Raw genomic sequence first — 17043 nt, 5'->3', positions numbered from 1 at the left:
GCAAACCAGACTGATGGAGCAATCCAACAAGCTGAAAGGCTTCCATGTAGACTCTGTGTCCTTGTTCACAGTGTATGTGGAAATTTTGTATGTACAGAAGTCTACATGGAAAGAAGGGGATGTAAAAATCCACAAATATGGACATAACTTCCCTGAAATGGTAAGATCACATACATTGATGTGTAAAAATGCAATAGTGGATATCTGAAAATGACAGGGAATATGTTCAACTAATATATATATTGTTTACAATCTCTGCTTGTTTGTTCTATGTGCCGCATTGCACAAGCATACTTAATTAAAAAAACACTAAATGTATTTTACTGAAATGTACTGTAGGACCTTGCATTGGGTCTGTACAATGGTGCATTCATGTTGTTGCCAAACTCACACAGGTATGAACCGTGAAGTTTCCAGGCTGTCAACACAAATATGAATGCAAATGAGATTTGAATCACTAAAAAGAGCAACTGTGTCTAAAGATCCCTTTCATGTAGGCTCCTACATGGTGTTGATATTCCTATTGAATGTGGATGACATTGGGGAGGGTGTGTCATGTTATTTTCAGGAGATTTTGTGCTTAGTGCACGTGTTTGCCTGGTGTGCCTCTTAGCTTAGTGTGCTCACATGAACTGATCCCCAAGGCACAGTGGTGACATAAGAAGCTACCAATTAAAACTGGGTATGTTCAATTAATAATATTAATTTTTGTATAATAAGCTATGCTGCATGAAGCTGCGCTTAGTGCCACATTGTGCAAATAAGTAGGGCCTTTAAATCATGTTAATTATATTCTAAGCAGCTGAAATGCATCAGAATTAGCCAATACAACATGGTGGACCTACACCACAACTGTATAAAGTATGCCTACACCCTACATTCTAGTTTTCCCTCAGTACTCTGAAACATTGGAGTAGAGACTTGGGAATTTTTAACTGAGATAATGCTAGGGGTTGCTGCAGCTATTCTAAGTCTGTAAGTGCTGGAGGCTGAAGTCAATGTTGCTGGTGCTGATGACAATAGGCAGAGGCTAAGAAGGAGAAGAGTGTTCAGGTCCATGGTAACCTACCAGGAGCTACATGAGCTGGAGAATGTAGAGCTACAAGGTGGACAGGGACATATTAGAAGGGCTCACTGAGCTCTGCTGCCCTCAACTCAGAGCCAGAGCTAACAGAGGGAACCCATCCCAGTGGAAACTAAGGTATGTGTAGCCCTTAGGATACTAGCCACAGGTATTTTTCAAAGTCGAACTGGAGACATGATGGGGGTGTCATAGGCATCTGCATCCAGAATTCTCCACCAATTTCTGGATGCTTGCTCCCACATGACAGTGAGCACATATCATTTCCCCTTGACCCTGAGGTGAAGACCAGCAATATGCAACACTTCTACCAGGTAGCACACTATCTTGAAGTACTGGGTGCCATAAATTGCACTAATGTTCATATTAAGGCACCACCTGGTGAGCAGGGTAGAATATATGTTAACCACAAGGGATGCTACTCCATCAGTTGCCAAGTCATGTGCAATGCCCAGGGCATTATCATGAATGTGCGTGCTGGCAACTCTGGCAGTTATCACAACTCCCATATCTGGAACACATCACAGCTGTATCAGATGCTTGCTAAGGAGGACATCCCGGAGGGCCATTTACTGGGCATGCTGGCTACACCCTTGAACCGTGGATGATGACACCCATTAGAAATGCACACACACCCACAAAAGAATGCCATAATGAGGCAGACGCACAAACTAGGAACATCATAGAGCATGTGTTTGGGCTTCTGAAGACACGGTTCTGGTGCCTCAGTATATCTGGTGGAGCCTTGCAGTATACACCAGTGCAAAAATATTCACAGTGTATGCTATGCTACACAATCTGATCCTGCAGAAACAGCTGCAGCAGGATAATCAGCAAAGGGAAAGGATATACAACCCTCCCACTAGTGCCTAGGTCACCACAGACACAGTCACAAAAGGACTTGGAGGACGAACTCCCTGCTGATGTCCCTGTAGGCATGCTCAGTACACCCTGGCTTTGGCTAAGAGACATCACATAGCATGTTCACTGACAACCTAGGGACCTAGGGATGAACACCTTACTCCTACTCACATACAGATATTAACATTGATGCCAGCCAACACACACATCCTGTACCTATCCATGTATTGGTTGTTTACTGCTTGCATCACACACAGTTAGCCCTGAAATACAGTCATGTCAACTGCTGCACTTGCAAGGTAAGTCCAGAACCTACATAGTATCACAGTGGATTGTTATGTTAGCACATTGTAGCTATGGACCAGGTACATTATGCAGGGAACTATACTGGGCTATTCGGACAGACATTACATCCACATGGGACTACTGACACCCATTCCACTAACATGTCACTATTTGTATTCAGTAGGCTTCATATATGGAATATTCATGCAGTCTAACTTCAACAGCATACTGGTACATCATTCAAGGGACATGTTAGAAAGGTTAAATGCTAGACTAGTGTGTGTTCTAGCAGAAATGGGTTTTTGTTCCCCACCCCTCAAAACAGCAGTGTCCCCAGGTAACTGCCATAACACTAAATATATGCTGTATGCGCATTTCACACAGTTACTATGCCACACAACAGCAATACAATAATGTAGAATTTGAACTTACATTTTATGTGTTATTTAACTGAGAATAGCAAAGTACGTTTTTATGCAGGTGATAGTGTGATGACTACGACAGGTAGCTTCTGTGATGGTGTCCAGGGTTCTAATCCTGAGATATCAAAATATTTTGCATGTGAAGTAGCAATAATATATTTGTGCAGACTGTGACTCTGTATGTACTATACTAGTATGAATTTATTTCACATATTAATTACACATGTACATATGTGTTACATTTCTAAGACCTGTTTAAAAAGTCCTTCAGTAATATTGGATAAGTTATTATCAGAATTGTAAAGTCTGAGACTTGAAACCATATATCAGCATACATATATAGAAAAATACATCTAGTGCCTCCTGCAACATGATGTAGTATAACAATATACAAATATTGTGAATGAGAAAGTGTGATGTGATTTACTGTATGTTGAACTGACAAGGCCATATGAAACACACTGATAAAAAAACAGAACAACTAGGTATTGATGCACTCTTGATAAGATGGATAGCTCCATGGCTTACATATAGGACATGATAAGTATCATACAGAAATGGGACAAGTGATATTTTTGGTTTCAGAGAGGGTGTCCAACAGGGCTCTGCCCTAGGCCCAAACTTCTTTAGATTTGTCTTTAGACTTACCTTCGCTATCTGAGGTGTTCTGCAGTCTGTATGCAGATGATTTGAAGTGGGGTATACTTTTTAAATGTGTTACAGATGGGGTATGTCTGCACAATAACTAGACCACAGGGCATACTACATTGTTAAATACATCAAAAAGTAAGTAAATATATGACAAGTGGAAGACAGAAATATAAAGATGAATATTAAATACAGTACAGAGTGATTGAATCTGTAGATACATGTAAGGAACTGAACAGCTTGGAGTTTTCCTAATCATATCATAATCCCGGCTTGGAATGCATCTAGGTGTGGGCTAGTATCAGTTTATGCAACAGTTAAGTATCTTGATGTAAGCAGTGCACCTCCCATTTGCGCATTGCTTAGTAATGCACAAATAAGCCAAAATGCCACATGCTCACATAATAAGTTAAGCAGAGCACAAATTCAATGTTCCTCGCACAGTTTTGTTTAGAAGAGTATATATATATATATATATATATATATATATATATATATATATATATATATATATTTATATAGATATATGTAGACATACATGTGTGTGCATGTCTGTGAGACACCCCTGCACTGGCCCAGTAATCAAGGAGACTCAATCCTCATCACTAGCACCAGTGAGGGATGTACACATTGGGAGGATTACAAGTACACACACAGTAAAGTACTTGCTGGCTTCCTTTTCCACCCTGCCAATCAAGGTGTACCCTAGTCAAAGGCATTTGGAATGGGGTCCCTCATAAAGCTCTGACTAGAGTAGACTGCCCAAGCAAGTAGTGGTTCTCTGTAACCATTGCAGGCTTCACAATGATTAGGTCAGAGGCTGCGTCTCTCTTAGCCATGGCCTCTTTCCCATTCAGTAAGATAGGATATAACCTTTTGTGGTAGTTTGGTACCCTTGTTGTCTCGAGATAACTTACTGCTGGCATTTTGTCATTCCCACTTACTGTCTCTCCTACCTTTTGCGCCTCACCTTGCTTTAATGGCCCCACTGGTTGCATTTAAAATATTTAACCCTTGGTCTTGGATATGTACCTGGACTAGTGGCTTCCCCTGCTACCAGCAGACTCTGATGGGGCAGTCTAGACTGCCCTCCATGGATACCCTTAGATCCACGACCAGCACTGGGTGTACATTTCCTGTGCAGTGATGCCCTGCTTGCTAGGTATAGGTCTCCGTTCTTCCCGAACTCATCTGCAGTATTGCATTGTGTATCAGTTAACCAGATTCTCATGTCCTCAGGCAAAGTACTAAGGACCAGTTCCCTCACCAAAAGGTCTGCCAAAGTGATGACCTGACATCTACTCACCCACCTATGAAAATAAGTGCTTAGTTCAGCAACATATTCACACACACTTTCATCTGCCTTGTGTCTATGCTCATGAAACCTTGTTCTATAAGCTTCAGGTGTTAACTTAAAAAATTCTAGCAAACAGTTTTTTCAAACATTATAATTTAAACAATCAGTATCAGCCAGTTTGTAAAGAATAGTTACAGATTTACCATGGAGTAAGGGGGATCAGGAACCATACCTAGAGCTCTTGGCCAACATTATACTGTTTACATACACTCTGAACCATATGAATGAAACTTTCAAAATTATCTCCCTCTGTAAATTATGGAAGAAATTTACCTACCTTTGTTGCTTTTGGGGTTTGGTTACTCTCTTCCCCATTACCCCCATGACTCTGACAAAGAGTCAGCATTTCCTTTTCATGTTGCCTCTGCCTCTCATTCTCCTCAGCCTCCAGATGTCTTGGTCTCTCTGCTTCTTCTATTTCCAAATACATGGCCTCCAACTCATCTCTTTAACTCCAGATGGATTTTTATGACCTTTTTGGGAAGGTTGAGCTGTCCATTTTCTGACAGTTGTACATCTCCACTTCCAGTCTGATTGTCCTCCTGGTTGCTATTCTGTGATGCAGCTGTGACAAAAGCTGCTACCATGTCTGCTATAGTCAGTCCTTTAGCCTGGCACATTTCAACCAACTGGCTCCTTGTCAGTTTGCCATATTCCCTTGCTAACATGCTTGCCTGCTCTCCCTGACTATCTAAGCTAACAAAAAATAAAACAAGACAATTGTGATATGAACTCTGAATGTTCATTGCATGGCTGATTAAGAGTACAAACACCTTCAGTGACCACTATACACAGGCTACAGGAATTCAATATCCACACCACAAGCCAATTAATATGTGATGTGGCTATCTCACCACTATCAAGCAATTAATATGTGATGTGGCTATCCCACCACTGCCAAACAATCAATATGTGATGTAGATATCCCACCACAACCAGTTAATATGTGATACCCCTGTACTGGCTCAGTAATAAAGGAGCCTCAATCCTCACCACTAGTACAAGTAAGGGACGTACACATTAGGAGGATGACAAGTACACACACAGTAAAGTACAATTTCCCTTAAGAGCACACAAAGATCACATTCAGTGTGGGGCTGGTTTCTGCCTCTTTCTTCAGATCCCCAATAAGACACCCCACTGGCACAGCTATAGGGTTAGGATCTCAGCTGAATGGTCAAGCCAAAACCTCTAGCACTCTCTCTGTCCAACCAGTGCTTCATGCCTCTGCCCAAGTAACTGACACACACACACATTGAGATTTGATTTAAGTAGAAACACACAGACACTCCTGGGGAACGGGCACAGATTTACTAGCTAGGCCCCCTTTTGCCTAGACTATAAGGTAGTTATCACTGCCACAGTCCAGCTCTTTATCAGCTACTATAAGGCCCTTTTAAAGGGTGGACAGTCCTATTGTGTAATGTTACTATTATCCAAATGGTAAGTATGACCAAGATCAAATCTATTGGAGTGGCCTATACAGTGTCACCAAATATATATGTAAGTACTCTAAGAGCTTAAAATCTTTAAACAAAACAGCTGCAATTAAAAGGTTTAAATATATTTAATAATAAATAATAAAAGAACAAGCCAATACTCAATAACTCAACACAGTGACTACAGAGTTCAGAATCACAGGAAGTATTTTAAAACAACATTGCAGGACAGTATCAAATAAATACAGAAAACATATAAACTAATCTTTATTATATTCCAATCTATATCTAAGAGAAATTACTGTACCCTAGTTACTTATTATTAGCAAGTGCAGATGTTCATGAGTGGATGATTTTGCTAGACTCAAGACAAGATAAAAAATGCAAAATCTGTCTCTGAGAGAGTTCTTAAATTACTAGCAGACATTACTGCTGGGTCAGCTGGATGACATCACTATTGGTCACCTGCCTTCAGTTCCCAGGCTAACCAGATACTTAACATAATTGAACACCTCTTGTGTGAGAAATACGTATCTCTCAGAACTGTACAGCTGCCAGGAAGTCACAAAGCAATAAAAACACTTTACATTTTAAACCTAGTAATTATTTCTGTTTCAAGACAATAGGAAGAAACTTCTAGCTCTAGACATCCTGTCTCCTTGCTGAAGCTGAGAGATAACACAATCATAAACAATTTCAACTTATTTTCTTGCAGTTTTGCAAGTTAACTCTGCATGTTCCAATGTCTACTATTAAAACATACATTTACACAGGTATATAGTTTATATACATTAATGTTTTTTTTTCCAGTAGGGTACACTGTGGTTACATTCTTGAAGCTCAGTACATAACCTACAGTTCGACACACACTTCTGCACCAGTAGATTAATATCCACATAACATATAGTTCTCTTACATTTATAAGACAAGCATATGAATCATATTAATATGCACAAATGACATACGGTTATTTACAAAATTCCAGATAGCTGGGCTGGCAGTGTTATAGCCTGTATTGCCTTACATACTCAGATCATGGAGAGTAAGTCTGCACTATGACACTATGACACTTTCAAAAATTGGACAAGGGACCAAAAGGAAGGGCTCAAATGCACTTACAGAAATGTGGAAGCTCATACACTAAACGTGTTGCAATCCTAGGACTATTGGGATATCTGAAGTTCACAGTTCTGACAGTCTTCCCACATGTCATGCATAAACGAAACCACATTTGACATCGGACCACAATTTACTGTGAAACACGTAACCATGAGTCACATGTGCGTACTTGGAAACATTTGGACAGTGGTGAGTCATAGCACATCTCCCTAAGCCAGTATGTGGAACCCTTGAATTGTATGGCATGGTATATGAATATGTACCTACATTATGAAGCCATATGTGTGCATCTATGCCAGCAACAACACCTACATTCACTACAGCTCTCTGTGTCTGCTTGATTTTCACCAAACACACATCAGCTACTGAACAGTTGGTGTAATGTATTATGTTCTGTGCTCACTCAACAGAGTAAATTTAGTTTTGACACAGGCTTGCCCATCCAAATGCAGACATACACATATGCCCAATATGGGTACTGTAGTCACATAGGCTACAAAACAGCTTTCTGACTGTTAGGCTTCTAGCTGCAGATGACAGTAGGAATCAATGTAACCTGTTAAACACAGGGCTTGTTTAAGTTCTCTAGGATTACTTCTTCTGCAGTCATTTGCAAACCAGACTTGACCTGTGGCATGTGAGATAAGTACTGTGATCTGTAGTATGTAAGACTAGGTAAGTAGGGGTTCTAATCTCACTCTAGTCCACTTGCTGTGTTTGTGTTTGTGTGTGTATGTGCATCTTGTTAGTGTAAAAGAGCCCTTGCAAGTACAGCAGCTGCATCGCCTCAAAAAGAGTAAATTCAATTCAAAAAGTTCAAAGGCCAGCAGATTGTGGTGTAGAAATGCTTTATTAAAGCATATAAAAATAGAGCAATAACAAACCGGTTTTGGCTGAGCAAGTTAAGCAGCCTTCATCAGTGCTTTTTGAATTGTATGTGGATCTCCCCACAAAAACAAGTTTGAATCCCACACTCACTACCAAATTGCAATGATTTTGTACTTTTTGGCCTGTGTACTTGATGCATGGCTCCAAACTCGTGTCCTGCACAAGACCTGCTGATGTCATCTACCATAAGTACCTAAAGCCATGTCAATGTCAGACTTAAGCCATAGTGTGTATGTGCGTGTGTGTAACTTCATAAAAAACAAATATGAATCCCATGCTAGCTTGCAAACAGGCAGGGTTTTGCACTGTTTTGGGCCTAGCAGGTGATACAGGCCTCAGAATTCTTGTCCTGCACATGGCCTGCTGATGTCATCTACAATAAGAGTACCAAAAGCCATGTCAAAGTCAAACTGAAGCCATGGCATGTGCAATACGTATTGTGATCTATAGTGTGTAAGACCAAACAGATAGGGGTTCTAATCTCACTTCAGCAAACTCAGTGTGTGTTTAGGCTGTCAGTGTTCTGTACACATATGTAGGTATTGGTAATGTTCTCACTGCAGCCAAGTTGGTGTGTATGGTTGTCAGTCAGTGTTTACATCAGCCTATCATTGGACTTTACTAGACTAATGGACCTAGGCCCTTTATAATCCTAGCAATCTTTTTACAATTATTAACATGATCAACACCTATTGCCCCTGTCCAAGAGGTACACAGATGGAGCCCCCATGGTGTAATTAGGGTCACTCATAGATGGACATGTATCCAGTCAGACTATCCCAATCAACAAATGTTAAATAAATAAACAAATTGTACAGATTGCATCTGAAAAGGCATGAGGTGCTCTGTTTGACATGAAGTGGAAGTCTGTTCCAAGTGTGTCTTAAACCCTGCTAGACAATTCTCTCCCTCCAGCAGCTTTTATTAATGTTACATACCAGGTTAAGTTCTTCACTGCAAGTAACCTGTGCACCATAGGACTTATGGATGTACAGCATTTACAATAATGCAGGGTCAGAGATTGCCTCATATGCAAGGAAGAGATCACCTCTGAGTAGTTAATATGACACACATTAAATTGACTCTGATTTCAGACAATCCCCATAGGACAGATGCAGAAAACATGAATTTTCCTTGTGAGGAACCTTTGAGGCCTTTCCAATTGCCACAAGTGTTTGGAAAGGTATATACCAAAACGGGTATTACACTCAAATATTGGCCTGATGTGGGAAGAGTAGATGGAGATTATAACTTTTTTTTTTCAGACATTACCCTCATGTGTAACATAAGCAAGACAAAATGCCCTTCTCACCACTGTGTAGACGTACTGATCTAAATTAAGGTAGCTGTCAAGACATGTGACCAGGTCTCTTACCCCTAAGTATATACTTATGGTGTTGCTCTTGCTGTGGTATGTAGCAGTAACCTCAATTTCAGTTTTACCAAAAGTAATAACACATATTTTCATTGAGTTTAAGCCAATGAGTTTGGCAACAATCATCTGTTAATGTAAGACCCTCATGTAGGATGTTGACATAATGTGGAGACGCTATGACCACTCTCAGTTTGCAGGCATCAGCAGACATTGTCAGCCACAGACATTTCATTTGTTCTTGTACTTCAGAGAAATGGATTCCAAACACTAGATGACCCAGGACTGCACCCTGTGGGACACCACTGGTTACAGCTCTGATACTGGAGGTGGAGTCCCCAAATCTGATTATATGACTTATATCAATGAGCTAGTTAACATCCCTGCTAATGATATAATAGTTGAAAGCTAGTGAGTGAGTTTGTCAATTATGTCTGCATGGGGGCTACTGTCAAATGCCTTGTCTAATTGCAGGTAGGCTGTATGCACAGATTTCCCAGCAGCCAAGTACTTGGTGACTGTCTCATATACGTCCACCAGGTTTAACAGACCTGGTCTCACTTTAACAAATCCAAACTGTGTAGGGTCAACAGATTGGAGATTACCTACATCTTTGTTGATAATTTCCATGATGGTCTGCCCCATGGCCTTGCAGATATGGCTAATCAGACTAATAGGTATATAGTTTCTGGGGTTAGTGGACACACCACCTCTACACAACAGAATAATGGTGGTTATTTTCCAGTCAACTGGGTCAAAACGTGAGGTTACACTATGAATGCGAAGAGTTCCTAAGAGTGTTACTAATCCATGTTGGAGCCCATGTGGGATGCATGCTGGGATGTTATAAGGTCCCATCTTTGCTGTGTTTTTGTCCTCACAGAGGCCAGTTATGACCTATTCTTTAGATACAAGGTAGGGGACAGGTGGTAGGGAAATCATGGTGTACGTGTGGTTCGAACAGGAGAGTGAAGTTTTCGCAGAACCTGTTGGTTAAAAGGTTACCTATGTCTACAGCCCCAGTATATGTGATGTCATTAAATATGAGTTTGGCCCAAATCTGGGCCTTTCCTGTTAGGTTGCAGATGTAGCTATAGAATGGCATGCAGTTGCAGTTCTGGAGGAGACTACTTTGGACTCATACTATGATTTGGAGGATTTCACAACAACTATTATTTGCTTGATCATGCTGAGGAGGGAGTGTTTCCATTTTAGGGGGCTCTCTCCCTCCTACTCTTACAGAGCAATGTCTTCCTTGTATTGTTGTTCTTCTTTTGGCTTTTGCCAGTTAGAAGTCACCACAGCGGAACTCCAGTCCACTAACGATTGGCAGCAGATATTTTTTAAGGGTGCCGAGGTGCCAGCTCGATGTCCAACCTTCAGTGAAGGCACACCCATTCTACACATGTCTTTCAAATGCCATTCGACCGCAGGGATGACATGCAGACTCCACACAGAAGGTGCTCCAGCTGAGAATCGAATGGAAGAACCTCTTGCTGTGAGGCAACAACGCTACCTTTGCACCACAGTGGCTGGTATTGTAAAGCCTGTTAATAGCAGGTTTGCTCTTCCATGAGGCACTTCTTTTGCACCTTTGTATAAAGCATCGTTGTAGAGCTCAGCATAGTTGTCAGTTCCATTTGAGGGAAGAGGTGCACTGAAGCTATTTATACCATCCCGTAACAGGTTGTAATTTGCTTTTGTGACATTTATTACTTTATTTTCTTCAAGGGGGATGTCAGGTGTGATATTTACTTTTAATGAGACTGATTATTTGTCAGATCTCACCAGGGAGAGCCACACAGTGCGGGGTGCTACAGTGGTCCCCCATATTGATAAGCACCCCATCAAGTATGTAGGCTTCCTTTGTGGGGGTATCAACCAGCTGCTCCAGGGCATTGTAGTTAAGGAAGTCAAGAAACCTTTGCACAAGTGAGTTTGAGCGTAATATACCCAGTCGGTGGGTAGTTAAAGTCACTCCAAATCATGGTGTCCAGATGTATCTTGATAGACTCAAGTAGATACAACTAAGCAGAGTGGGTGTCCTGATTCATGGAGGGGCTCCTTTAGCTGGCAATTACTTGAAAAGGTAACCTAGAAACAGTCAATAACACCTGAATTGTCTCCAAGGAATCATACCATGTAAACAATTTGGATGTGTATGTATTCTTAACTCATTAACCCGGAGTACATTCTCATGGCGCCTCTGTGCTTAACAGCGAGCACGCCATGAGAAGATAGGAATTCCATTCTGTTAACCTCGAGTGCCTTCTCCCTGCGCAGTTAACTTTAAAGTCAGATAGTAACTCCACTGTTGAAAATTAAGTTGAAAAAGTAACTGAACTCTGTTAGTTACCTTGCCAGCTTAATTTTCAAGCATAGTTACGTGGTGGTTATATTCGAGTTTTTGGAGAAAATCGCCTTGCAAGTCACTCTGTACTTTCTTCTCAAAGCAAGCCGATTTTCTATGCAAATAAGCCTTTGTGTCCAATCACAGTCCACTTAACTCCTCCACCCCTGACCTAAAATCCTTTGTTCTGTCCCAATAAAAAGGGGTTCCAGCAGTAAAAGTTCACTTTATTTTTCTTTCTTTTGCAGAAATTACTACTGGATCCCTCTAGTTATCCTGCTGAATGAACCCAGGGAGTTTTGCTGCAGTTACGGCAGTTGCCATTGTGTCTGCCGAGTCTAGGTTTGCAATTTAGACTGTGCTTTAGACCTTGAGTGAGGAGGTTAATTGTGCTATGTATGAGAACTTATTCTGTGTCCTGTGATTGTGGGGCTGAATAGCCTGATCTATAGATCTTCTCTTGGAATTACTCAATGAGCCGAGCAGTATCGTGCTGCTAAATAGCACAGGAGTGTGTGCTTTTACTGGATTAGATTGGTTACGCCGCAAAGGACCATTGTGTTTGCTTTCATGGGGCTGAATAGCCTGATTTACAGATTTCCCTTGAGATTTACTCAGCGAGCCGAGCAGTATCGTACTGCTAAAAAGTACAGGAGTGTGTGATTTGATCGGCTTGTTTGGTTGCGCTGTAAAGGGCAGTTGAGGTGGCTCCTCACTAGTTAACAGCGCTATTTCTACAAATGAGGCTTGGATTACTGAATTTTAGTGTACAGCATACATTTAACAGCACCTATACCATACTTTGCCATAATATTGGTAAGCAGTCTTGTTATGTAGCTGCTATTAAATTTTTTCATCGCTAGAACCTTGTTTTCTCAAGAGAGACACACCGAGGTTTACAAGGTCCATTTTTTCTTATGCAATTGTTAATTATCTACTGTAGCATGTCCCATAACTTGGCTTTCTGATGTTCGTAATAGCTTTTCACCAAAAAGTAGTCATTTTTACACACTGCACCATTTTGTGCGGTATTTTGCAATGTGTTACAAGCAAGTGCAGCTATAAGTAGATTCTGTAGGGGGCTCTCTTTATTTGTGGAGAGTTTTCAGTAGGTAGGCATTTTACCTGGTGGGTGTGTCATTTGCAATTAATGCTTCTGCATGTACTAAAGGTTCGGAGCCTGGAAAAAAAAAACATGTGAGCAAGAAAGGAGATTTGCTAGTAGCTAGTTACCTTTTGGACTGTGCACCAGTCCCTTGTTCTCAGCTTGCTGGACAAAGGAAAGCCAGTTGTGCTGTCAAGTGTATGCCACAGCATGATGGAGTGAGCTGTGGGTCTTTTAATGAGGCACGTGGTTGATCTTTCACTGAAGGCATTCAATCCCTTTTATTTTATTTATGTATTTATTTTGCTGCTTACCCATTATTAAATACTAATGTCAGTGTATTTATCTTCCAGTTAGTAGAATAGGTGGATACCATGCGACTTGCCATGTGTGCTCCCAGTTGTTCCACTGATAAAGATTCAGGCCTCATAAAAGAGTGACTACACTGTACGCTTTATCCTTTCTCGCATATAAAGTATGTAGTTTAGCACACAGGGTTAATACAGCATTCTAGCAGAGAAATAATAAATCTTTTCTTATGAAATTGTTAATGATCTACTATATCATCTCCCATAACTTGGCTTTCTGACATTCGTAATAATGTCTCACCAAAAAGTAGTCGTTTTGCACACTCTTACAAGCAAGCTATGTATAGATTCTGCTGGGGGCTCACTTTATCTGTGGAGGGTTTACAGTCAGTAGGTGTTTTACCTGGTGAGTGTGTCCTTTGGAATTAATGCTTCTATATGTACTAAAGAATGTACAGGAGTGTGCCAGTGCACTGGCTGTGTAAATCAACTTCGACTATCTATGTTTGTAAGAGATGGCTTGGGGAAAGGAAAAGGATCTTGCAATTCAATTATGTGAAAAATACATTTTTTAGTTCATATAGATCTGTATAGCTTGTGTGATGTAACCCCAGTTGTACATATAAGAAGATACTGTTTTAAACATAATCGGCACTGTTATTCAAGAAGCTGGTGAGAAAGCAAGTATTTGTGTCCACCAACCTCACTAGCTTTTACTGTCCCTGCCTGCTGCAAATCCCAGACTGTTTCAGCAGTGACCTGCCCAAAGACTACGAGCAACAAATTTCCAAAATGCCACATTTGTGTTGAATTTTTGGTCTGTTCCTTATAAAAAACATTGTTGTTTTCTGGCAAATCATTGAGGATTGAAATCACTAAATTATGACAGGCATTTTAGTTTCAGACTTCCTATACTTCAAAAAATAAATACTAATACAAAACTTGTTACTTCGTCAACTAATTTATAAAATATTTAAAATCTGTCCCTGATAATTGATGTCTTTGGCCAGAACTCTTATGCTAAGAGGTTGAGTGGTATGTCTACGAGTTGTGTTTTGAGTAACACACAAAACATTGCACCAAAGCTGTGCTTAGTTATCCAGGGCTTCAGATTGCCATGTGCAGTAGTCATCAGTCTGCTTTGTGTATTTTTACAGATTGTTTGTATAAAGCTGGAAAATTAGCATTGATCTGTTTTTATCAGATATGCAGACTACAACCCTCCCAGTGGTCTGCACTAGGAAATTGGGCTGCACACTACTTGGATATTCATGACTTCAATTAGTAGGATTCACTCTGGCTTGTATGTTTTAATTATTTCTAACTATAATGCAGTTGATGAGTGTAGATAACTGTGTCAGTCTGAAGGTAATGTCCTCTGAAAGGACAAATTACTCACTTTTTTGCAATATAACTTCATTTATTGATATACCTTCATAGCTACCCACAGGTCTGAAAGTCTGCTATGTGATGGAGTCTGATCAGCTTGTGCTGAATGAAAATCGCAGTAACAATGCAGATGTGCATGTCTTCACATAGCAAGAAACTTCATATGTCCATAGGTGTTTACTAGGCTAATGACCACAAGGGCCTTTCTTAAGTCTAGCCAAGCATCCTAAATCTCTGACAAGTTCTGATATCCTTCATAAGTGTAAGTAGGGGCTTCAGAGATGAAGCATTTACAAGCTAGGTTCTGAGAGATTAACCATTTATAGGTTGCTTGTATCCATTAGAGACATAGCTGCCAAACCAGGACTGAATTTACTGTTCCCCATCAAATTGTCCAGGTTACACTTGAATTGGGGTAGGGAGGAACTCTGCTTCACATGCATGGAGAACCTGTTCCAGAGATGGGATAATCTGTGGGATACATACTTGTGTCTCCAGCAGGTTCTATTTATATTACAAGCAAGGTTTAATTCTTTAGAATGGGTAATTCTGGTGCTGTTTGTTTTTCAGATATGCAGGTCCATCAGAGTGGGGTCTGGGAATGCCCTGTATGTCAGGCACAGATCTCCACTCAAATCATCTAGGAGACAGAATACAGTGATAGAGCCTTGAGAATTTCTGCAAAGGACATTTTACTTAAGCCCTCTATTCATTTAGTGGTAACCTCTATGGACATTTTAATTGCTGGATATGTTTGATTAGGTACATACCAAAGGGAGGAAATACACTCAATAATAGGTTTGATGAATGCTGAATACAGTGGAACAATGACTTCCTTGGACTTAGATGCCATAACTTGCTTATAAGTTATGCAACATAGAACAATTTCCTCACTACTACAGACACATGATGGTCTAAGGCTAGATTACTATCTATGCATATTCCTAAGTCCCCAGCTACTGGGTCAAGTCTAAGGGGTGTGTTATTAATATGATAGTTGCCCAGGGTGGATGACTTTACAAAGGAAACTATTATGCATTTCTTGGCATTTGGTTGTAGTCCATTGCTCTGACACCAGTTGTTTGTCTGTGTCAGCTCCTCCAGGAGTATATTTGTGTCAGTGTGTGTGGGATTTAATGATAGCTCCTAATTTGCAGTTATCTGCAAATTTAGTCAGCCAGAGACCACTGACATTAGCCTTAACTTCAAAGAAGTAAATGCCAAAAAGGAGCTGTCCAAGCACTAATCCCTGAGGGACCCCACTTGTGACTGGCCTCTTTGTAGAGGTGGACTCCCCAGTTCTAACTTCCTGCATCCTGTCTGTGAGCCAGTTGGCTATCCACCGGGTAAGATATGGGTCTGTACCTAATGTCTTTAGTTTAGCAGCAATGCCCACATGGGGTATTATGTCAAAAGCCTTGGCCAGGTCAAGGTAGGCAGTGTGAACCATTTTCAGCTCATCCATTGCTTTGGTGACCTTCTCAAAGAAGTCCACCAGGTTGACTAGGCATCATCTGCCCTTGACAAAAGCAAACTGGGTTGGGTCCTGTGTCTGGAGGGTTACTATATCACTATTGATCATGTCCATGATAATTCTTACCATGACTTATAGTACAGCACAGAAGACAAGAAATCACTTCTGCTTGTATTATTCCTTATTGTCATTATACTGCCTGAATGGGATAAATGTTATCACTAGGTGACTACTGACAGCATGGAGCTACCATATTTTTGGTGCATTTCTCCTGGCTTTGTCAGTCATGTGTGGAATTTAGGTGGGAGGAAGGGCTCAGTAATATATAAGTGTTATACTGTTTGACTGAATGACTCGGGTCTTCTCCTTACTCATGATACTGAGTCAGTGTTACATAACAGCTGCGCAATGTACTATAATGAATGCATACTCAACAGCTTATGTGCAGCAATTATCACCTGTGTCTCAGCATGCATACCTAACGAAAGGAAGGTCATTATCACATTAGCAATATGTGCAGTTACAATGGGTTGGGAGGGTGGCAAATGGTTAAGGTGTTTGCCTTACAAACACAAGGTACAGGGTTTGACTCTCACAGGGAATAATTGGCTAGGCTTAAAATGGCTTGCAAAGGCAGTTAGCCTAGTACTAATCTATGAATCTATGAAAATATAGCAGTGAGTCATTATCACTTTTCTGGGAAAAGTCTCAGCTGCTGTCACTGTTATTCACATAAGTAGAAGTTGTTATCACTTTGATGAATGCCCAAGCCAGGTTGTGTTTTTTTCTCTGCTTGGAGTCATTGCAAGTAACCCCCCTCATTCTTTACTTATTATTTAATATAGTTGTATCAAATTGAGCATGCATATCTCAACTGTAAAAGAAACTATGCATGCCTTAGTCTGTAGCAGAAAACAACAGTAATTATTTAAAAATATATATATT

The sequence above is a fragment of the Protopterus annectens genome, chromosome 1.part1, assembly GCF_019279795.1.
Source record: "Protopterus annectens isolate FY-2018-M chromosome 1.part1, PAN1.0, whole genome shotgun sequence".
NCBI classification, from domain to species: domain Eukaryota; kingdom Metazoa; phylum Chordata; order Ceratodontiformes; family Protopteridae; genus Protopterus; species Protopterus annectens.
The sequence above is the reverse complement of the archived record's forward strand: the minus strand, read 5'-3'. Positions refer to the sequence as shown.